This window comes from Oryctolagus cuniculus, chromosome 18 (genome assembly GCF_051225735.1).
Source record: "Oryctolagus cuniculus isolate XC-2025 breed Fujian yellow rabbit chromosome 18, ASM5122573v1, whole genome shotgun sequence".
Classification (NCBI taxonomy): domain Eukaryota; kingdom Metazoa; phylum Chordata; class Mammalia; order Lagomorpha; family Leporidae; genus Oryctolagus; species Oryctolagus cuniculus.
In genome coordinates this window covers 53,647,148-53,672,027 of record NC_142884.1, presented here as the reverse complement: position 1 = coordinate 53,672,027, position 24,880 = coordinate 53,647,148, and the positions used below count along the sequence as shown (strand labels likewise).

General features: G+C 39.8%; 1 long non-coding RNA gene across 1 annotated transcript in view; it reads right to left on the bottom strand.

The window, feature by feature from the left end:
- LOC149120968 (uncharacterized) overlaps positions 1-24,538 on the bottom strand; it is a 129,079-nt gene extending 104,541 nt beyond the window's left edge. Inside the window, exons 1-2 of the long non-coding RNA XR_016224998.1 lie at positions 24,400-24,538; positions 19,598-19,668 (exon numbers count right to left, since the gene is read on the bottom strand). This is a non-coding gene — a long non-coding RNA (uncharacterized LOC149120968). The remainder of the gene's footprint in view (positions 1-19,597; positions 19,669-24,399) is intronic.
- Between the last annotated feature and the right edge of the window lie 342 nt (positions 24,539-24,880).

The window sequence follows — 24,880 nt, the reverse complement described above, 5'->3', positions numbered from 1 at the left end:
TTTATTTATTTATTTTCACTTTATTTGGAGAGCAGAGAGCCAGTTAGACACATGTCCACAATGACCAGAGATAGGCCAGGCCAAAGCCAAGAGTATGAAACTCAATCTAGGTTTCCCACAGAGGTGGCAGGAACCTGGGTACTTGGGTTAAGACGCCACTTGGGATGCTCATACCCAACATCAAATTGCCTAGATTTGGATCCTGCCTCTGTCTCTGAAAGCAGCTTCCTGCTCATGTACACCTTTGGAGGCATCAGGGACTCACATTCTTGGGTCCCTGCCATAACTGTTGTAGGATTTGGAAAGTGAGCCAGCAGATGAAAGATCTCTTTCGTCTTTCAAATAATTGTGTCTAAATTGTCAACAAATTTTGAAAAAAAAATTATAAAACACTAGAACTAAATGTAAATGTCAGGGGTCATATAAATTCAGCCATGTGCTTGCAGTTACAATTATGCTTTGCCTATCTTGCATTATTTTCTCACTGACTATCACTGCTTACTAAGTTAAGCCCTTCACAATCTGCATTTGAGCAGGGGACTAACTTCAGAAAGCACTCTTAGACCTCACGACAGAGTAAAACTGAAGCGAGTCGGCTCCATCTGTTTTCAGAAGAGATCATGGGGACAACAAAAAGAAATACAAAGAAGTAAAATTTTTGTGAACCAACAATGAGTGTCCAAGCAAGGGAGTTAGTGGGCCGAGATCTTGCCTCTCTCAACTTCCATTGTGTTGGGGGTGTCTGGACTCCACAGAGTAACATAAGACAAACAGAGAAAATGTGATGGGTTCAGAGTGCTTGCAGAGATGGGAAAATAGTACAATGCAGGTAAGGACAACTCTAAGATGGTTTCTAACTCAAAAACAGCAGTTATTAATCACAAACAATGGCAGAAGTCAGTGCAGAGGATTCAAGGATAAACGCAGATCAGAGAGGCAAGAGTTGGGCTCATGGAACAGGATGTCAACCTGGAGGACTTTGTGTGGACAGCATCTTCCTAAAGCTGCACTAAACTGTAGGACAAGAAATTATTAGCCTGTGACCTGACATCATATGGAAATTCTTATCTTTCTCAAGAATGTATCTGATAGAAGAACAGTTATTGAGGTAATAGTGTCATAGCTTCTGCAATACCTGGTATCTATGCGGGATATGGCCCAAATAAATGGGAGGGAGTACATAGTGTTACAAAGCTGTGTCTATCAATATTTTATCTTTACCCTTAAATGTGCAGAAACGTTTCTAAGAATCTACAGTAGATTTGAAAGGGGCCATACAGATTACTGAGCCCATAATACATTAATTGTACCTCAAAAATATGCATCCAGTGTTGGCAATTTTTACCCTTGTGTGAGGCACTTGTATCTTTTTTTCTTCTCCTTCTTCTACCATAATCCACTCTACTCCACTCTACTCAGAACATCCATAGTGGTATTATGACTATATGGATCATGCCACTTTTCCTCTTAAAACTCTTAATTGTTCCTGCTGCCATTTGATTGAAATTAAGTGCTGCTCATGACATTCAAAGCCCTGCGAAATCTTGCTTCACGTGGCAGAGGTCTCCAAATGCAACAATGCCAATTCCTCTTGCTGAGCACACTGCAGCCACATTGGCTTCCTGCTGCGTCATGGATTTCAAGCCCCCTTGCGATGTCAAGGTGTGGCACTTGCTGTGACCTCTTCTTTGAAAGCTCTGCTGCTGGCTGTTGAAATTGCTGGCTCCATCTCTTTCTTTGTGTGTCAGTTTGAATATCATAACCCAAGGGGCCCTTTTCCATTTTGTCTGTGGTCTTTGGAATAAATATTTTCTCTAAGCTATAAAGAGCACTTTCCTGGGTTATATGATTGGCCTAGACATTAGGACGCCAGCTAGGATGCATGCCTGGGTTTAAGATCCAGCTCTACTCCCAACGCCAGCCTCCTGTGTGCCAACAGGCGGTGACTGAAGCAGTTGGGGCCCTGTTTCTCTAATAGGAGATCTTGATTGATCTTCAGGCTCCTGGCTTCAGCCTGGCCTTGCCCCAGACATTGCAAGAATTTGGGGAATGAACCAGAGGATAAAAATGCTCTTGCTCATTTTCTTTTCCTCTAAAAATTAAATATTATAAGCCATTTTTGCATATGTTTACTTGTTTAAAGATCCTTCTACCTATTAAAATTTAAGCCCCATGAGGAAAACAGCCATATCTCACCTAGTCACCACATCACCTCTGTGATGTGCCTAGTTTAGAGTTAGTAATAAGTATTTATTGAAAGAGTGAATCAATGCATAAATGAATACATAGCTAATGATGATTTCCTATAGAACCAGTTTCATCCATTATCTTATTATATCTTTTGATGACATAAAACACACAATTTCCAAGGTGATATCTATGGGGACAGCTCGAGCATGTGTTCCATATTCTGTTGATCTTAATACTACCTTCTCTTCAAATATTTTCCCATCTTATTTTGTATTTCTTGTACCACTTCTATCTCCTTTTTTATTAGTAACACTTTTTAAAGATCTACACTAAGAAAAGGAAAATTCCCCACTAATTAGCAACTCAATAATGCCTTTGACAGCATTGCTAAGATGAATTGTAGCTTTCAAAAGACCATGAATAAGGTTAATGAAAAAAATATGTACAGAGTGAATATGAAATTAAACAAGGTTTAACTTAGGTATGACCTTCCCATGAACACTATTTTTTTGTAGTTCATTGGCCTTTCTAAAGTACATTTGAGTTCCCTTGAAGAAGCCCTTATACTAACTCTTGAAGTTTTTGAGGATCTGTTTGTAAAACAGCACTGTCATGGCTTTCTTTCTTTTTTTAAAAGGAATTTATTAATACATTAGAGTCTCAGGTCAGAGCAAATGTATGATAATTACTACAACACAATTCTCATCAATTCTCTTAATGGGATAGTAAATACAAAGAGAACAGATTCAATGTAGTTCATGGATATAATTCTAAAAATATACTGAAATTTCCCTTTTTCTCTTTTTTCCTTCCTTTGTTTCTTTTAATTTTTGAGATAACATCTATCAATTTACATTGAACTCAAAGGTTAATGCTCCAGTACATAAAATAATTCATCAAGTAAGACCATAGTTCAACAGGACTATAGGCAAGGGCTATAAAAATAATCAAGGGCTTTAAATAATAATCAAATGAAAAGATGACAATTTCATTCATATAAAGTAAATTTTAAAATAATCACAAATCATTAAAAGTATATTAGTATATCAATTTTTTTTTTGACAGGCAGTGTTAGACAGTGAGAGAGAGACAGTGAGAAAGGTCTTCCTTTTTCCGTGGGTTCACCCCCAAGTGGCCGCTATGGCCGGTGCGTTGCGCCGATCCGAAGCCAGGAGTCAGGTGCCTCCTCCTGGTCTCCCATGTGGGTGCAGGGCAAGGACCTGGGCCATCTTCCACTGCCCTCCCGGGCCACAGCAGAGAGCTGGACTGAAAGAGGAGCAACCAGGACAGAATCTGGTGCCCCAACCAGGACTAGAACCTGGGGTGCCGGTGCCGCAGGTGGAGGATTAGCCTAGTGAGCCATGGCGCTGGGCAAGTATATCATTCTTAACCATTGGTTTGACAAAAATATAAAGTTTGATACAACTATATTTGCTGCAATACTGACACACTGGCATTTCTTTATTTTTTTTTTCTTTCATTTTTTCATTTTTAATTTCAACACCTACATAAAAGGGAGAACTGCAATATTTGTCATTTTGTGTCTGGCTCACTTAACATGATTTCCTCCAGATGTATTCAGCTTTTTGCAGATGATAGAATTTCATTCTTTTTATAGCTGAATAATATTCCATTGTATGTATGTATATACATGTATGCATATACATGTATGTATATACATTGTATGTATGTATATATATGCTAATCCTCCGCCTGCGGTTCCGGCATCCCGGGTTCTAGTCCTGGTTGGGGCACCGGTTCTGTCCCGGTTGCTCCTCTTCCAGTCCAGCTCTCTGCTGTGGCCTGGGAGTGCAGTGGAGGATGGCCCAAGTGCTTGGGCCCTACACCTGCATGGGAGACCAGGAGGGAGTGCCTGGCTCCTGGCTTCGGATCGTTGCACACCGGCCGTAGCGGTCATTTGGGGGGTGAACCAACGGAAGGAAGACCTTTCTCTCTGTCTCTCTCTCTCACTGTTTAACTCTGCCTATTGGGAAAAAAAAAAAAAGAAAGAAAGAAAGAAAGAAAGAAAGAAAGAAAGAAAGAAAGAAAGAAAGAAAGAAAGAAAGAAAGAAAGAAAGAAAGAAAGAAAGAAAGAAAGAAAGAAAGAAAGAAAGAAAGAAAGAAAGAAAGAAAGAAAGAAAGAAAGAAAGAAAGAAAGAAAGAAAGAAAGAAAGAAAGAAAGAAAGAAAGAAAGAAAGAAAGAAAGAAAGAAAGAAAGAAAGAAAGAAATCTCCATATGTTTTCCAAAGCAGCTGCACTGATTGACATTCTGACCAACTGTGCATAAGAGTTCCTCTTTCTCCACATCCTCACCAGCATGTTACATTTTGTCTTCAGAATAACCACTCTGACAGCAGTGAGGTGATATCTCATTGTGGTTTTGATTTGATTTTCTCTGATGGCTGGTGATGTTGAGCATTTTTTCATGTGTATGCTGGCCATTCACATTTCTTCTTTTGGGAACTATCTATTGAGGTTCTTTGCACATTTCTTAACTGGATTGATTGTTTTTTGTTGTTTCATTTTGTTTTAGTTGTTGATTCATTCTGGATATTAATCCTTTGTCAGATAGGTAACTTGCATTCCCATTCTGTTGAATATTTCTTCGCTCTATTGACTGTGCAGAAGCTTCAGAATCTGGTACAATCTCATTTGTCTTGTTTTGCCTTTGATGTCTGTACTTCTGGGGATCTTATCCAAAAAGTCATCACCTGGCTGGCACCGCAGCTCACTAGGGTAATCCTCCGCCTCCGGCACCGGTACTACGGGTTCTAGTCTTGGTTGGGGCACTGGATTCTGTCCCGGTTGCTCCTCTTCCAGTCTAGCTCTCTGCTGTGACCCGGGAAGGCAGTGGAGGATGGCCCAAGTGCTTGGGCCCTGCACCCACATGGGAGACCAGGAGGAAGCACCTGACTCCTGACTTCAGATCAGCTCAGTGTGCCAGCCACAGCGGCCATTTGGAGGGTGATCAAATGGATAGGAAGACCTTTCTGTCTCTCCTTCTCTCACTGTCTAACTCTGCCTGTCAAAAGAAAGAAAGAAAGAAAGAAAGAAAGACAAGACAAGACAAGACAAGACAAGAAAAGAAAAGAAAAGAAAAGAAAAAGGCATCACCTACACCAATGTCTTTGAGGTATATCCCCTACATTTTCTTCCAGCAATGGCATAGTCTCAGGTCTTAAATTTAGGTCATTGGGGTATCTTGAGTTGATTTCTCTGTATGTTGAGAGGGAAGGATCTAATTTTCATATAGTGTGCCCTATTTTGCCAGCACCATTTATTGAAGTGATTATCCTTTCTCCAATACATGGTCCAGGCACTTTAGCCAAAAATCAGTTAACCGTATAGATGTGGATTGATTTCTGGACTCTCTATGCTGTTCTACTTATCTATGTGTCAGTTTTTATGCAATTACTATGCTGTTTTAATTACTGTTCTTTGATTTCTTAGCTTCTAGTTGCTACAGTCAGCCTTCTGAATACCCGTTGTTGTGTTTTCCTTTTTCCATTTTTTTCCCCATTAGGGATCTATTCATACAGTGTGTCCTGTTTTCCCAAAGAGGTGAACAGGTCATCTGAACCAAGATGTCTCTTAGCTACCTTTGTACTCCCTGTCTTATTACAGACCTATCATTTTAGGCATTCAATAAAAAATAGTGCATCTTGGAATTGAGACAGACTTAGAAAAAATTCTATATTACTCTCAAGTCTTTTGGTAGCAACTATCAGAATGCCAACGTAGATAGCTCAAGTTGAAATAATTACCAATGTAGAAACTTTTAAGTTCGGAGAATGAATTCACTTAGATTTGCATAGAGTCAGTTTTGTCAAGGGTTTTACACTTCTCTCTCTAATAATCACCTTCAACTCCTGTTTCCATTTTATTCTTTCAGGAAGGAGGAGAGATGAATACTGACAATACAAAGCTAAGTAACTTTATTACAACTTTCAACCCAGAAGAGAACATCAGTTTATCCCATATCAAGGAGTTTTAGTAATGCTTCTATTGGCCACATATCCTGCTTGTAACAATTACTGTGACACTGTATTCACAGTTTGGGTTAATCTGTTTCTGCCTAAATAACAATCTTGCTCTATTGAGGTGGGGCATGGTACTGAACTGTGACCAGGAAAAAGCTTTTCCTCCACAGTTGTTCTACACAGACACATTACATATTTCTATTTCATACAACCTCAAATGCTTCTTAATAAATGAATACCTTGTAATTTATGCCCAAGTATCTATTTAAGAGTCTTCCATGTCAGAAAGGATACTACATCTAGAAGTTTTCCATTTCATTTTATTTTGTTGTTGTTCCTTAGCTAACTCTTTTCCATGGGACAGGAGAATGTGTTAACAAACCAATAAACTTAAGACGGGTTTTGAGACTAGCTCATAATGTCTACTTGGTTTTGAAGATGTAGTGGAGCCGCGGCCTTTGTCAGCCAGCAATTTTCACACCTTAAGTCCTTAACCCTCCTAGCTGATAATTAATTTCACAGTTACAGCATAGCAGTATCAGCTTGCAGTGAAAGAGTCTGGACAAATCTAACACAAGACGGGCATGAGGTAAGGCAAAAGTAATCATTATTTCACAGGTGTTTTTTATTTTTCCCATTTTCTTGAGTCTTGTGAATTTATTTACATGACAATTTGAAAATGATGTTTGGGCCATAATGGCTCCTAGACTGTTAAATAGAGGAGGGGCCTGGGGACTTGCAGAGCTAGTAATGGGAAACCCGACTGAGCTAACATTTTGACACTGGCTTCTTCTACAGAGAGGCAAACAGAGAAGAGGGACTGAAAGGAAGCTGTCACTAGGAAATCAAAAAGAAAAAAGAAATAAAGAAACCTGCAGAGCACACAAAAGGAAGACCAAAAAAACCAAAAGAGTTAATTAACAAAAAGGTGACATCCAAACACTTGCAAACACAAGTGGGAAGAACGTATCAAGGAGTAGGAAAGATTAAATAAGCAGGGAAGCTTGGAAATCACATACTAATATAGCCAAAAATAAAACAATTGCATAAAAAGCAATGAGAACTGTCAAAGTAGAATTGTTAGAAAACATGCTACATGCATATTGTAGCTGCAACATACGTATTGAAGTATACAGACTTTTTTTTTTTTAACTTAGACCACCTTTTGGCAAGACCCAATTGTTTTTCCATATCTTGTCCTCTATATTAAAATATTGCCCCCATACAATTATCTGCTTTAAAGGAACAGCAATATTTGAGACTTTCAGTCTCATTTGCATTTGCCTACTCCTATCCTACAGAAGCTTCTCTACAGTAAGCCATCATTCGTTGGTGCTCTGTGGGTGTCTTTGCATCGAACGCTCAGAATACATTTGCAAGGTTGACATGTTTATCTCCCTTCCAGAGAAAGCAGAAAATCAGAAGCTCTTGGAGGTTAATTAGCTTGTACACTGTCCTGCAGATTGCAAATGTAAGGATAGAGAGTAAGAGATAGTAAGCTTTCTTATATGCTGACAATTAAAAATGCCCACTAAAGTGACAGCCTTCTTCATGAGGTGGTGGGTCCACCCTTACCAAGGATATCCCGGATGACAAAGCCTTGTCAGGAATACGTTGCTTGTGTTTGTCAGACAGCAGCAATTGCTGATCTCTGTGATGCTTCCAATGGGAATATCATTTGATTACATAACACTCAGCGTATAATTGTTGTACTTTTACTTTCCTATTCCAAGACAGCTTTTTAGCATTTTAATAAGAGGAGGAAAAGTACACTTGTTTCTCCTCCTAACTTTCCCTGGAAATCAAGGAGCCAATTTGGCCTGACCACTATCAATGTCTCCCATTCAAAGCAACAGGCAGAACAGGACAGAATTCTTTAAAATAATAACAAAAACTATAAAGTGAATATATATCTATGAGTCTGGCATGTTAGTATTTTATCCACTTGCCCAATGTTTAGAATGACTTCCTTTGGTCTTTACTAGAATTATTGGTATCAGACACCCTACTAGTTGGCAAGCACAGTTTTTAATGTATTGCCTGTATTTATTACACATACTTCACTTTGATTCCATTATTATCCAGTGTTTCAAGAACAAAACAGAGGCACAGGATAGTTTAATTTCTTTCCACAGCCACATAGCATATAATGAGCAGGGCCAGTGTCTTAGTGAGTTCCAGGCTTTGTAACAAAGCACCTCAGGTAGGGTGGCTCTACTTCACACTGTCTGGAGGCTGGAATTCTGAGATCCAGGGGCCACCCAGGCCAAGTTCTGGTGAGAAGTTTCTCCTGGGTTGCCGATGGCTCCATCTTCATGACCTAATCCCTTTCTAAAACTCCCACCTCCACATACTATCACATAAGAGATGAGGATTCAATTTATGAACTTGGCCTGGGGTACCAGGAGTTTACAAACTAACGGTCTCTAGTAGCCAGCAGATGTGAAGAGTCTGGACTCCTAACAGTGACATCAGAGTTTTTAAAACTTCAGCAGGCATCAGAATTACCTGGAGAGCTTTCATAAATGTCAGAGTTCTGGGCTCCAACCCTGTAGTTTCCTACAGAGTATGTCTGCAATCAGAGTTAAACAGGCATACTTCAAATAAGTTTCCATGTAGTTTGGCTTCTACTGGTCCAAGGGCAGCATCTGGAGAGCCACTGCAGTAAATAATATTGCCTCTTACTTTCTCCTCTATTCCTTTAAAGAGTGACAGAGAGTCACTTATGAAAGAAATGACTGAAACTGGAGATAAGCAGTATTGATAAACTGCTTTTTCTTGAAAGGATTGAGAGCGGTCTTCAAGAATGTAATAATTTTTCACATGTGCATTGTTGTACGGGGGCATTATAACCAGAGAAATATATTGACCAGTCGATCCTTTGGAACTCCTTGTATTACATGGAACTGTAGCGAGACCACAGCCACAGGCTGGGTAAAACAAACATTTTCAACAAAGCATCCTGAGTCCAAAGAAAGAGAACCAAGGGTCAAAAAGAGGTAGCCAGGTGCAGTCACTAAGCTTAAGGACAACAGCCAAAGTTTAAAATGTGTGATGAATACACACATTCAGAAACATGTCAACTCAAACCACCACAGAAAGAGTGGAAGCCAGGCTGGGTATTGAGGGTAGCAGTGCAGGTGCCAAATGTGGGGACCAGCATTACGGCACAGTTAGTGCAGTGGTACCTGTGAAGCCAGCATCCCATATGAGAGTGTGGGTTCAAGTCCCAGCTGCTCCACTTCAGATCCAACTCCTTGCTAATGCACCTGGGAAAGCAGCAGAAGATGACCCAAGTACTTGGGCCTTTCCCACCCACATGGGAGACCTGATGGACTTCTGAGACCCTGGCTTTGGCCTGGCCCAGCTCCAATCATTGTGGCCATTTGGAGAGTGAACCAGCACATGGAAGACCTCTTTCTCGCTCTGTCTCTCCCCCTCTGTTACTCTGCCTTTCAAATAACCTAATATTTTTTAAAGAATATGCTGCTGGGGCCAGTGCTGTGGCACAGGGGGGTTAATGCCCTGGCCTGAAGCACCAGCATTCCATATGGGTGCTGGTTTGAGTCCCAGCTGTTCCACTTCCTACCCAGCTCCCTGCTAAATGCACTAGGGAAAGCTGGAAAGGATGGCCCAAGTCTTTGGGCCCCTGTGCCCGCACAGGAGACCCAGAAGTTGCTCCTGGCTTTGGCCTGGCCCAGCCCTGGTCGCTGGGGCCATTTGAGGAGCGAATCAGCAGATGGAAGACCTGTTTCTTTCTTTCGCTCTCTCTCTCTGAAACTCTACCTTTCGAATAAATAAAATAATTCTTAAAAATAAACGAATATGATGCTTAGGACACCCACATCCCAGAGTTCCTGAATTGTTCAAGTTCCCTATCACAGCATTAAATATAGTGTCACAATATATGAGTCAGCACATTTGCAAATGTTTGGAGCAGCCTCTCAGAGATAGTTATATTAACTCAACTTACCTAGGAAATAACTAAAAACAATAAATTTCAAAAAGTGCTACTAAAATTCATCACATTTAAGATACAGCCAATCTGCTTTTCTTCATTCTTATGTTTACAAAATTTAGCATATACATCCTATGGCTCCTAGAATATTCACAGATCACAAGCTTGTGAAAGCATTGCATGATTGGAATCACAGGTGCCATTGGTTCACATCCAGAGGCAGATGTATTAGAATCAATTATCTTTGGGGCTGGGGCTGTGGCATAGTAAGTTAAGCCTCTGCCTGTACCACTGGCATACCATATGGCAGCTGGTTCGAGTCCTGGCTCCTCTACATCTGATTTAGCTGCCTATAATGGCCGGGGAAAGCAGCAGCATATGGGCCAAGCGCTTGGGTCCCTGTACTCGCATGGGAGACCTGGAAGAAGCTCCTGGCCCCTGTATCAGCCCCAGCCATTACAGCCATTTGGGGAGTGAATCAGAGGACAGAAGACCTCTCTCTGTGTCTGTAACTGTGCTGCTCAAATAAATGAATACATCTATAAAAAAATTTAAAGAATCAATTATCTTTTCATGAGCTTGACAAAATATAAACATATCACAACTTCATGAAAAGCATCAAAAACAGGTTAGTGAAATACATCATTCCTCTAATCTCTATATTTGATAGTTAAATATATAATTAATTGACACACACTTACACATACATATACGTATACAAATGTATTAAAGAACTCAGAGATCATCAACTCAGATGCTACCAGTCGGACATGCATTTTGCTGACAGAATAATAGATCTCAATAAAATTGAACACGATATTTTCCAAGAGGAAAGAGCACAGAATGCCTGGGATTTCTTCTCTAGAGAAGCTTGAAGAAAAATTGACAAATCTAATATATACTGAGATTGGACGTATTATGTATCAGCTCTATTCCTGGGATTCATGTAAACTGGGAGCAAAGAAAATTTTTGGAGTGGGAGACAGAGAAAGCATGACTACAGATTACAGTGTGATGTGATTTGTCCTAGATACCTTCCGAGAAGGCTTACAAGTGAAGAAGTGACACCTAAGCCAGAGTGTGTCCAGGAGAGTCTTTCCGAGGATGCAAAGCTCGGTGTGAGATTTTGCAAGGCAATGGAGAGTCAGGCCAAGAAGGAGAAGAGGGAAAGTCACTTCAGATAGAGGGATCATTGAGCAAGACTGACGTGGGCTGATTTCATATTGAGAAAGAAGCTGTGGAAGATGAAACATTAACAGGTTCTCTCTGAATGTAGATTTTCATGGACAAATTCAAAACCAAGGTGAGAAGTTGAGTGTCTTTTCAGTTAATGAAACGTTTTCTTTTTTTAAAAACTTTTTATTTATATAAAGGGAAAAATTTTATGTATTTAACATACACAATTTTAAGATCATAATGACATTTTCCATCCTACCCTCCCTCTGCCTTAACTTTCCTTTTTATTTTTCAATAACATACTTTCATAATTGCAAGCTGAATGCTCCACTAAATACAGAATTCAACAAGTAGTAAGTAGAAAATCCAGTGTTCCTTGAGAGTATAAATAAGGGCTAAAAACAATATTTAAATCTCAAAATGTCAATTTTGCTTATATACATTACTTATTTTGTACTCTGTATATTGGTTACCACAGATCAGGGAAAACATCCAATATTTGTCTGTTGAGGACTAGTGTATTTCGCTAAGCATAATGGTCTACAGTCACATCCATTTTGTTATGAAAGACAGAATTTCATTCTTTTTTAAGGCTGAGTAGTATTCTGCCCTGTATGCATACAACAATTTCTTTATCCAGTCATCATTGATGGACATATTTTAATTGCAATGAACTTGAATATCTTTCATAGGCGAATGTGGGACAAATATATTCATGAGTATAACATGCAACACTCTAAATCTTACTTGATTCTGGGAAAAAGTTTTGCTTTTCCTTTTTTCTTCTTGAGTATCTTAGTTATACCAAATGCCACCATGAGGACACCCTACAATAGAAAATTTCCATGGAAAAATGGGTTTTCTCCTTAAACTGAGGTCTGAGGTGCTGAAAGGAGCACTGGTTAAGGGGTCAGAAGGCCTGGGTTTGTACTGCAGGTAAGTCACTAGCATCAAATGTGAGGCTTTGGACATTCTTCCTCTGTGTTCTGCTCCATCACTAAAACCTAGGAGATTTCTGAAGACTCATCTAATTATCAGAGCACAGCAAAGTCCCTACTTGGCTGCACCATCATTTCCAGCATTTACCAATCGTCATTGTCAGAAAACCTTGACTGAATAGTCCACAAGATTTATATTACTGATCAAATTTGCTACTGAGTTTAAGGAATATTTTTATTGTGCCATGATTCAAATAGATCTTTTTGAAAGCTGTCAATCTAATGTGTGCTTTTTTTTTCATACATTAATCAATTTTAAATAAAATACTTAACAAGTATTGTTGGTATTTAGCACTTGAGCCAAATTATGAAGCCAGGTACAATATTATTTTCTGCTATTCTCAAGGACAATTTTAAATGAGATGTCACATTGAAGTAATGTTATGCCTCTGAGAAGAGAAATCTAGAAATCTATTTTAATAATGAAATACAATAAGAAGCTATTCACAGTGAGAAGGATGCAGTCTTATTATAATATCCTAGACACTTTTTTTATTTTCAATGCTTTACTTACAGCACGCACTGGGGAAATAACATAGCTCCTGCATCCCTTGCACATGTATCTATAAATCAGCACAATATATGACCAACAGCATTCACAATTTCAAAGGAAACAAGAATGCTGAGTGAGTGGCCAGTGTGCCTTTTCATTTCAATCAGGTTGTTCTCACCCCAGCACTACTGACATCTTGAGCTACGTGTGCTTTTTCTTTTTTCCCTGGTGTAGGGGTAGGGGGCTCTATTGCCTGTGTAAAACTCCTCCCCAGTTGCAAACACCAAAATGTTTTCAGAAATTTCCCAATAATGTCTGGGAAACAAATGTGCTCCCATTTTTCCCCAATTTTAAATTTAATAATATAAAGGGAATAGATATCATGTATTTCATTGATAAAATTCTAATAATGTAATAACACTTTCTTCCCTCCTTGCCTCCTTCATTTCTTTCCTTTATGTCTTTTAATTTTTTACAATAAGATACATTCAATTTACTTTAGAATCACAGGCTTAATGTTTCTCTAAATAGAGAGCTCTACAAGTAAAAAGCAGAAAGGGCACTGTTCTACAGGAATATAGGTCAGGGGTATAAAGTTGAGAAGATGTCAATTTTGCTCATATATCTGTTTAAAAAAAATTGAACTGTATATATTAGCTACCGCTGTTCAGAGAAAACATGAACCTGGTCTTTTTGGGTCAGCTTATTTAAACTACTGATATAAAGTCGACACCTGAAGTCTAACTTTTGAAGCTCTCTTTTCCTGTCCTTTAGTATACACGCTTAGTACACCTGCATGGTGTTTCGTTAGAGGTTCTCATTCATATATGTGGTGTATTTTGTATGTTAAAATCTTCCATTTCGGGTCTCACTTTCGCATTACAATCATAAAGTGTTTACATGATAAAGATGAACAATTTCATTGATTATCTCCACCTGACTGGGTTGAATGCAGAAGTTAAAGCTTTCTTTGCCATGTGTTCTTCCAATTTCAGCTTAAACACTTTAAGGGATGGGGCAGATGCTACTTTACAAGGTGGCAAAGACATCATCATCTATGAGTCACAGTGTGTTCTTGCATCACTTCCAATTATGACCATTAAAGATAGGTTATGACCTAGCAACCTACACGAAGAGATCTCACCCTTTGGTCCACTCCCCAGACATCTGCAACAGCCAGTACTGGCCAGACGCAAGTCTGGAGAAAACTCCATCCAGCTTTCCCAAATGGGTGGCAAGGGTCCAAGTGTGCTGGAGCCATCATCTGCTGCTTTGCAGAATGCATCAGGAGGAAGCTAGATTAGAAGCAAATACCAGTACTGGAACCTGCACTCAGATGCCGGATGGGAGTATCCCAATGCCCCACAATGCCCACCCAGACCAGCTAATATTGTTTTAAATATACTCAGCTTGGTGTTGTTTCCTATTGTGTCTCTCAGAGTACTGCAAAACTTTACTAAAATACAAGCAAATAAGGTCAGTGTTGTAGCATAATGGGTAAAGCTGCCGCCTGCGATGCCAGCATCCCATATAGGCACCAGTTCTTGTCCTGGCTGCTCCACTTCCAATCCAGCTTCCTGCTAATTCACCTGGGAAAAGCAGATGAGGGTGGTTCAAGTGCTTGGGCACCTGCCACCCACATGGGAGATCCAGATTAAGCTCCTGGTTCCTGGCTTTGGCCTGGCCCAGCCTTGGGTGTTGGGGCCATCTGGGACATGAACCAGCAGTTGGAAGATCTCACTCTCTTCTCTCAGTATCTCTCCTTCTCTTTGTAACTCTGACTTTTAGATAAATAACTAATCATTTTTTAAAAAAAGCAAACAAACAAAACAAAGAAGTCCCTTGATTGCTGTAATATCTTTCTTCTCTGCTCTTTCCATTTCCTTGCAGGTGCTACACGATAGTTGCAGAAGTAGAACACAATAGCTGCACAATCAAAACCACTTGATTTAAAACATGCTACCATTTAAATGCCCATACCTGACAGAAGTCACCAAGAGAACAGAATTTGCTTTTCTGGAAGATCAGAAGTAGGAAATTACAACTTGAATGCAGTTGTTATTTTTAAGGCCCTTTTGAGAAATTGTTACAATGAATTCTAGCTGTTCATTCATGTGTACAAACTTACATAGCTGTTGCTCTATCAACATGAGCATATGTTGAAATACGGGCTGCATTGTTCATTTATATGCACATTTATTTGTTTTTGGACTTTTGGAAAAATGACCTTATACAATTCAACTGATAGATTGTTAAATGATCTTGTGTAAATCCTTTAAATTATACAGGCATTAATTTCATTACAGATGACTGTAAGATTCTTGGAAAGCCTTGCAGCTGGGCAGTTGTACTTTTTATTAGTCTTATAATGTAGTTGTTCAGTAGGCAATTATTACCTTGTATCCATTCTCCATTGTTGTTCTTGGAAATAAAATTCCAGGTTTGTTAAGTAACTACCCTTATTTCTATGACATTGGGACCATGACCCAGCCCAGTTCAGCAGTTATAGTGGGCAGTATGGGCAGTCATAGTGCTCTGATTCTCTTTATAGCTCCATCAATGGCTTGTGTCCCAGGGAGGAGGTATGCTGAAGGACTTCAGGTAAGATCAAATCACCCCTGAAATAAAACCCTTCAAAGAGAATAGCTCTTTTTGCCTCTGAATAGCTCACATCTAGAACGATATGTTCTGATCACAGGTAACTTTCTTGTGACAGGGAAGAAAATAGGCACAAGGGAAAACACACATCACTGATGACAGTGAAGAGCAAAGGAATGGGGTTGATCCAACCGAGCTGCTGATCATGCACCATGTGGCTAGTCTTGCTAATACCCCCGTCCTAGTGGTATCTGCTTTACCCTCTGCCTTTCAGTTAATAAATTTCACTTCAATTTATTGTGCCAACCATTTTCACAGCTACACTTGGCATTGGGAGTGAGTCCTCAGAAACACAATTTGAATAAAACTGGCATGTTCATCAACTTTCCTGTCACCTCTCTAAAAGGAAATTGCTTATTTCACACTCCTTACTGCCCTTTCCTAGGACCTAGAATCCATATATGGGGTAAATTAGTAAGAAATGAACAAGAGAATGATAGTAACAACACAGCAGATGCTAGAGTTACATGACAAAAAGAACTTTTTGGGGAATAAACTTCATTAAGCAAAGCCACCCTACCTCCTGAACGGTCCATGTGCATCTTTCTGGTAGATGCATAGTTCAACTCTATATTAATAAGTAGATTTCCGATCTTGTTTAACTACTGTATTTTGGAATCTCATTTTTACAATAGCTTAACCTATATCCACCCAGTGTACCATGTTTCAACACAACTCATTACTTTGTGAGGTAATATATTTCCTTTTTTATTTGAGTCCATTTGAACAGAGTGCTTCTGTTCCAAGCTGCCAAACTCTTTCTAATTGGTAAAGTCAGATTTCACATCTGTTGTCTGTGAACAAAGTAAAATAAGGCCTTATAAGACAACTTGTGAAAATTAATGTCTAGAGGGCATTTCAAGGCAGACTTAATCCAAATATACTCAGCAACTGAAATTTAAAAAAAAAAAATCATTGGGTGCACATTTTGAGATTTTCCAACTGTTTGCATACCTTCATGAATAATTGAAAGAGAAGTAAGTGTCTATAAATGAAGTAGAAAGTCTAGGAAGAGTTTAGAAAAATTTAAGCAAGTCTTCAAAGGAATGAGGGCTGTGGGAAAGTTATTATGATTCAGAATTGAAGATCCGGGGAGATTACAGGAGTTTTTTGAATCACTGATGAGACAGCCCAATGAGACCTAAGAAGTAACTAAAGTAAAACTGCCACGATAAAGGCCGGTGATAGGTGTGACTCGCTGTGCTCAGCTCCCTCATCACCTGCAATGAAGATGGCTTCTAAGTTGCTTTCCAGCTGCTCTAGAGAGGTAAAAGTGGCCCTTGTACACACCTGACGCTGTTCGTTCAGCAACCCGGAACATTTCAGGCTCCATTGTATCACAGACACCCAGCTGTGTGAGAAAAGGGACTTTATACACAATCAGTCTGGGGCTGGCACTGGTGACACTGGCATCCAATATGGCGCCAGTTCATGTCCAGGCTGCTCCATTCCATTCAGCTCCTTGCTAATGGGCCTGGGAAAGCAGCAGAGGACAGCCCGAGTCCTTGGGCCCCTGTACCCACTTGAGAGACCTGGAAGAAGCTCCTGGTTCCTGGCTTTTGCCTGGCCCAGCCCCTGTTGTTGGGGCCATTTGGGGAATGACCCAGAGGGTGGAAGATTCTCTCTCTTTCCATCTCTCTCTCCCTCCCTCTGTTCTCTCTCTATATATAATTCTGCCTTTCAAATAAGTAAATCTTTAAGAGAGAGAGATAAGCAAGGAGCAATCAGTCTGTTATGGGGCACATCCTGAGGGAGTTACAGATATACTACACCTGGAGAAAAATAATCCACTTAATGAAGAGCAAAGATTGAAATATGTGATGATGCAGTCTATTATCACTGTGGACTTCATGTGCAATATTTTTAGAAAGCAAAGAAAATTCCTGGTAGTCAGCTAAACCAATGTCCCAAGGTCAAGAAATAGATAAAATAATGTGATAATAACATCCTCCAACCCCCACCACCCACATAAGTAAGATAATTCTGCTTGAAATGCTGAGAATCTGACTTGCTTAATCTGAAGAGTAATAAAATTCCAGAAAAAGAACTTCAATTTTTTTGGGTTGTTAGTTTTCTGCCCTGTGCCTCTCAAATGTCTGAGTGATGATAATGTGTGAACATTTCAAATCAAAAACTCTGTGCATCATTATAAACTAACTTGTTTGAAATTTTGGATATTAAAAACAGCAAGCATCAGAGTGTTGAATATGTTCCAGAAAACATGTATAAGGATTTTACACATATTATCTGCTGCTACTGTGAGTATCCATCTTAATAAATATGAAAATTACTTCTAAGCATTTTTGAATACTACTTACAGTTACACAGGATACAAATGATAACCAGAAATCAAATACAGAGAATTATCTTCAAAGCATTCTTTAATCTGAGCCTATCAGGGAATGCTATATTATGAAGTCATTAATAAATGTCAGCAATAAACCAGTGAAGATAACATTACTTCATGAACATTTATCCATATTAACCAAAGAAAAAGAAAAATATATCATCTTATGCTTAATAGTTCTATGACAGAATGTCTACTAAAGGGACAAGAAATACTCCAGTTGTTATCAGCAGTATTGTGCTAAATTCTTATGCATTATTTCTATTGCTGTGGTCTCCTGCAATATAGACATACCAATTTTGGTATTACAAAACAAGAACAAATGTCAAAAATTATAAATTGTTACCCAGTTAAAAATTAAGAACCACATAATAAAAAAATAATAGAATAGAAACAGCTGACTGCTGTAAGAATATACATAACCATGGCCAGTGCGGTGGCTCACTTGGCTAATCCTCTGCCTGTGGCGCCAGCACCCAGGGGTTCTGGTCCCTGTCAGGGTGCCGGATTCTGTCCTGGTTGCTCCTCTTCCAGTCCAGCTCTCTGCAGTGGCCTGGGAAGGCAGAGGAGGATGGCCCAATTGCTTGGGTCCCTACACCCGCATGGGAGACCAGGAGGAAACACCTGGCTCCTGGCTTCAGTTCGGCGCAGCACACCAGCTGTAGCAGCCATTTGGGGAGTGAACCAATGGAAGGAAGACCTTTCTCTCTCTCTCTCTCTCACTGTCTAAACTCTGCCTGTCAAAAAATAAAAAAAAAAAATAAAAAATATGTAACCAAATTGTTCAAAAGGGCAAGAAAATAATGACAAAATAAGACAATATGGAATAAAAAGGAACAAATTAAGGTGATGCAAAAGAACTGATTCTTTTCCTTTTGTTTCGTTTCTGTAAAGAACCTATGAACTTCAAGGAACAGGACACCATAATATTTGAAAATCTGCCCAAAAAATCATCCCATAAATGTTAGTCAGCAAGGGGAGAGTGAGCTGTCAGTGAAAACTGCAATGTTATAGGTGAGGTCATTGTAATCATCTCTCCACTGAAAATAATATAATTACTAGAATAAAAATTTATAACTATCTCAATGTGTTTGCAGATCTGGAAAGATACTGAGTGAGACGAAATATTAAAGTGCAAAGCTGCTTTCTCCTGGTAGCATTTACCAACCTCACACTCAGGCTTTGGTGTGTTCCCTCTCCTTAGTGAGAAATCCCCAACTCAAGGCCAGCCTCATGGAAGTAAGACTCTTCTATAATATCCTCCCTCACATTATGTTGGAATTTGATGAATGCGCAAGCATAAATATGATCCTTATTTCCCCTTGAAAAATGTAAGCAGCGAAAAGAATCTTTGATGCTTAGGTTAGAATGAGAAAGGAGAGAAAAGAATAAAATGTTCCTAAGACGTTTCAGCCATGCATGACTTTCATAATCTGGACAGGCCAGGAAACCTCAAGCTACAAATCTTATTTTGGGTAGTCCCCACATGGCAGGTCCCTCAGACACTTAGCAGAATCAAGCACTCATTTGTTTGTAAGCAGGTGTATTTATTCCAGGCCTCAGGAAATTCGCACACTTATTGGACGGCAAAGACTAGCACATGAAGATAACCAACTACAAAAAACAAAATGAATGAGAACCAGCAGAAAAAAAAAGACAGCAGAAAAAGACATGTACTGAATTTTAAATATTGAAAACGTCAGACCAGCGCTGTAAATTAAAATGAACAAAACTTGTAGGTGTTTGGTGCAGTGGTTAGGCTGCAGCTTGGGATGACCACATCTCATATTGCATTACCTGGGTCTCAGTCCAGGCTCCACTGTGTGCACCCTGGGAGGCAACAGACGATGGCTCCTGTACTTGAGTTCCTGCCAGAGACATGAAGACCCAAATTCAGTTATAACTCTGGCTTCAGTCTGGTCTAGCCCCAGATGTTGTAGGCATGTGGGGTATGAATCACCAGATGTAATTCTCTCTCTCTCTCTCTCCTCTCTCTCCATCTGCCATAGAAATGGTTAAAGTAAATAATTAAATGTAAGGAAGAAAATGTCAGCATTGTGGCATATCACATTAAGTTGCTGCTTGTGATGCCTGCATGCAATATCAGAGTGTTGACTCAAGTGCTGTTTGCTCCACTTCAGATCCAGCTTCCTGCACATGTTCCTGGGAAGGCAGCAGAGCCCCTGCCACCCACACGGGATACCAGAATAGAATTCCTGGCTCCTAATTTCAGCCTGGCCCAGTTCTAGCTGTTGTGGCCATTGAATAACAGCTCTCTCTTTCTCTCTTTATCTGTCTGTCTGTCTGTCTCTCTCTCTCTCTCTGTGTCCCTCTTCTCTCCCTGTCTCTGTTTCTCTTTCTCTCTTTCAAATAAATATACAAATCTTTAAAAAATAAAAATGAAAAAAGCTTGGAAATACATGCAAGGGAAAGAAAATAATTAAATGGAAAAATCCAATTTAATAATCAAACGACATATTTTGATGGATCAAAGCAAAACAGAGTGAACTGGGTCAAGCATAAGCCAGAGTATCTGGAATTCAGCACAGAGAAATAAGATAGTAAATTTCAAGAGAAATTAAAAGATAACAGAAGAAAACAGAGCAAAAAGTTGGGAGAAATCTTGGAAAAAAAAGAGAAAGAAAAAAAGAAATACTGGAAATACCAGTTCAAATCTTTTCAGTATTTCCTCTAATACTGTAAAGGATTTAAATTATACAACATATCTGTGTTATTTAGGAGGGAAAATAATGGCCTGGATTGACCTTAGAATTTGAGAATTATACATGTTTAATTCACACATTAGTCATAAAGGTTAAAAATTAGCCTTACTACTACACAAATAAATAGGAAAAGTGGTTAAAACTGTTCTCAATCAAAATCAGATGAGAGAAAGAAGGAAAGAAACCTAAAAAGGTGGGACAAATAGAGAGTACAAAATACCAAAATAAAACAATAATTATGTAACTACAAATACATAAGCTCCTCTGATTAATGGTCAAAGCATGATGGCAGCAAAAAAAAAAAAAAAAAAAAAAAAAAAAAATCCCAAATAAGCAAAACAGGGCCTTCATCACCATCAGATCCTCATTAAAAGACACTAAAGCAACTTCTTCAAGCAGGAAAGAATTCTGAGATTCAAAAAGGAGTGAGGAAGAAATTAAGTTACAGGGGGCAAGTTTTGTGGTGTAGCAGATAAAGCTGCTACCTGCAATGCTGGCATCTCATATGGCCGCTAGTTCATGTCCCAGCTACTCCACTTCCAATCCATCTCCCTCCTAATGTGCTTGGGAAAGCAGTGGAAGATGGCCCAAGTCCTTTGGCCCCTGCTTCCCACATGGGGGACCCAGAAGAGGCTCCTGGCTTCTTGCTTCAGACTGGCCCATCTCAGGCCATTGAAGTCATTTGGGGAATGAACCAACAAATGGAAGATTCTCTCTCTCTCTCCCTCTATCCCTCTCTCCCTCTGTAAACTCTGCCTTTCAAACTTTTTTTTAAAAAAAAAATGAAGAAATTAAGTTACAAATAGGTTAAAAAACAATGAACACTAAATATATTAAACAATCTTGAAATTAGTTGACTTGGCATAGAACAAGAGTAGTAAAATAAACTATGAATAGTATTTAAGTGTTCCAACCTCATTGCATTATTCTGTTTTTTTGTTCATGCTAGCCCTCAGCTTCACTAACTTTCCTTTCTTCTTGTTAAAATAATAACTCAAAGTTTTACTCATTTAGTCTTCCAAATTGCCCAAATCGCCCCCTTTCCCATAATCCTATGTGTTAAAATGTTTTAGTACAGATTGTTTCTGTCCTATATTGTTTGCAGGGACTATTTTGGATTCATGTTAGTATTTTTCATATTAGCTAGTGTGTTTCATAGGAATGAATATATATGCTTACAAGTAATTGGATGCATGTGTGTAAATAAACCCTTAGTCCAAATGTATTTTGGTAGAATCAACATACATCAGTAGTTAATAATTTTCATTTTATTTAAAAGACAGAGAGGGAGACAAACAGACAGATGGAGAGAGATCTACCTGTTAGTTCACACCCAAATGTATGCAACAGCCAGTGCCGGGCCACGCAGAAGTCAGGAGCTCAGAACCTAATCCAGATCCACTATATGAGCGGCAGAGTACCAAGCATCTGAGCCACCATCTGCACCTCCTAGGGTGTGCATTACCAGGAGGCTGAATCTAAACTCTGATATGGAATGAGGGCATCTTGAGCAATGATGTCAATACTGCACCACAGCCCAACCCAAAGATGTAGTATTAACCCATTATATCCCACTATCCTATATATGACACCTAATAAAATTTAAATTGAGCAATAAAAAATAATCTGAGCATACAGAAACACTTATTATAACTTTGAAATACATATTATGTCATTGAAATATTTGCAGTATTGAAACTTGGGAGTTACTGGGGTTTGAAGAAAAAACATTTTATGGCTTCAAAAAATCAAAATCAGGGAATATATGAGTTAAAGTCAGACATAATCAAACTTTTTGAAACTAAAAACAAATGCTTTTCATGGATTTGGTTTTAAATGAGCACTTAAGCCAACATTTGTGTAATTCAGTGTCCTTTCTTATTCCTAATGGAAATTTAGAAAATGCTTAGTTTTCCCCCTGTGGGATGTCTTAGCCTTTTTACTTATTTATTTTTTATGTCTTAGCCTTTTTAACTCTCAAACGTGATCTAAGGAAAATTAAAAAAAAAAATCAGGGGAAGACACTGTGGGTACAGTGGGTTAAGTTGCTGCTTGGGACTCCTACATACCTTGTCTGAGTGCCAGTTTGAGTCCCAGCTCCTGTGCTTCTGATCTAGTTTCCTGATAATGGACCCTGGGAAGCAGCAGGCGATGGCTCAAGTGTATGATCCCTGCCACCCATGTGAGAGACCCAGATTGAGTGCCAGGCTTCTGGCTTCAGCCTGCCTCAGCCCTGGCAGCTTCAGGCATTTGGCAAGTGAACCAACCCTAAGATGGAAGATCCCCATTCTCTCATATTATCTCTCTCTCTCTCTCTCTGCCTTTCAAGTAAAATAAATACATAAACATTTTTAAAAAGAGAACATTAGAGTCAGCCACTGTGGCCCAATGGGTCAAGCCACTACTTTTTTGTTTAAGATTTTTTTTTTCAATTTTTTTTTTTTTTTTTGACAGGCAGAGTGGAGAGTGAGAGAGAGAGACAGAGAGAAAGGTCTTCCTTTGCCCTTGGTTCACCCTCCAATGCCCGCTGCGGCTGGCGCGCTGCGGCCGGCGCACCGCGCTGATCCGATGGCAGGAGCCAGGTACTTCTCCTGGTCTCCCATGGGGTGCAGGGCCCAAGCACTTGGGCCATCCTCCACTGCACTCCCTGGCCACAGCAGAGAGCTGGCCTGGAAGAGGGGCAACCGGGACAGAATCCGGCGCCCAGACCGGGACTAGAACCCGGTGTGCCGGCGCCGCAAGGCGGAGGATTAGCCTAGTGAGCCGCGGCGCCAGCCTTTTTTTTCAATTTTAAAGGCAGAATTACAGAGAGAGACAGAGAGAGAGATCCTCCATCAGCTGGTTGACTCCCCAAATGACCACAGAGGACAGAGCAGGGCTGGTCCAAAGCCAGAAGCCAGGACCTTCTTCTAGGTCTCCCACATAGGTGCAGGGATCCAAACACTTAAGCCATCCTCCACTTCATTCCCATGACACTAGCAGGGAGATGGATTGGAAATGGAGCATCCAGGACTCAAACGAGCACCCATACAGGATGCTGGCTATGCCACAGTGCCAGCCACAAGCCATTGCTTGTCATGTCTGCATCTTGTATCAGAGTGCCAGTTCAAGTTCTGGCTACTCTGCTTCTGATCCAGCTACGTGCTAATGAGCCTGAGAAGCAATGATGATGGCTTAATTATGTGTGTCCCTGCTACCCATGTGGGAGACTCAGAATTCCAGCTCTTGGCTTTGGACTGCCATTGCTCTAGGGAGTGAAACAGTAGACTGATTGAAGATTCTGTCTCCCCACCCTTCTCTCTCCCTCCCCCTTGCTTTGTACACAGCCTTTCAAATAAACTAATAAATTCTAAAAAAGATAAAGGCAGTAATACTTAAAACAAGAAGAAATAAAGAATAAAAAGAGAGGAAAAAAAGAACATTAGAATCCCAAAACCACAAACAGAAGTTCTAACTATTAGTGAAATGTAATTATTCAAACATGGACTGTCAACTCAAGAGACTGTATGGGGTAATATGCCTGAGTCATTCCATCCAATTCCTAAAGAAAACATTAAGGAAAAAAATACAATGAAAATTAATCAAAGTAAAAGAAACTTAAGGATCTCCTGCAGGCTTTATTCAAGAATGTTTTTTGAAAAGGTCTGTAATCTCGGACCCGCCAGACCCGCCGGAGCTGCAGAGTCTGCGCGCCAGCGCTGGAAGGGGAGGTGAGACAAAAACTTCTCGGTAACCGGGACATTAGCTGGGAAAGGCAGAAAGAGCCTGCAGAGAACGAGGCCTGAAACCCCATTGGGGAAAGTTCACCAGGGCAGCTGGAGGAGAGAAAAAAATCGAATAAATAAGGGGACACAGACATTTAGCCTCTCCACTCACCTTACAAAGCCAAGCAAGACAAAGGGCAGGCGCCATTTTGCATATGTAAAGCAGGTGCACCTCATTAGCCAAGCAGAAAAACCTGACTCTGGTAAGCAAACGAATACCCACAGGGGCCAGATTTCATACATCAACTACTCTCAATTCCACTCAGCTGTGTGGAATTACTTCCCAACTGAGTCAAAAGAGAGAGAGAGAGAGAGAGAGCACCAGCAAGAGAACAATCAGGGTGAATCACCTTTGGCACACCCTTAACCCTGTAGAACCAGAGCTCTCTGGCCACACCCATCACAGCCTCTAAGGATCCATCAAAAGCAGACAGTCCTCTTAATCTAGAGTAACAGTATAATGAGAAAACACCAAAGAATATCTCCAATATGACAAACAAATGCAAAAGCCAAGGTAACAAGAACAAGGAAGACACTATGACACCCCAAAATGAAATAGACACCCCAATTCAAGATTATGAAGATGATGAGAT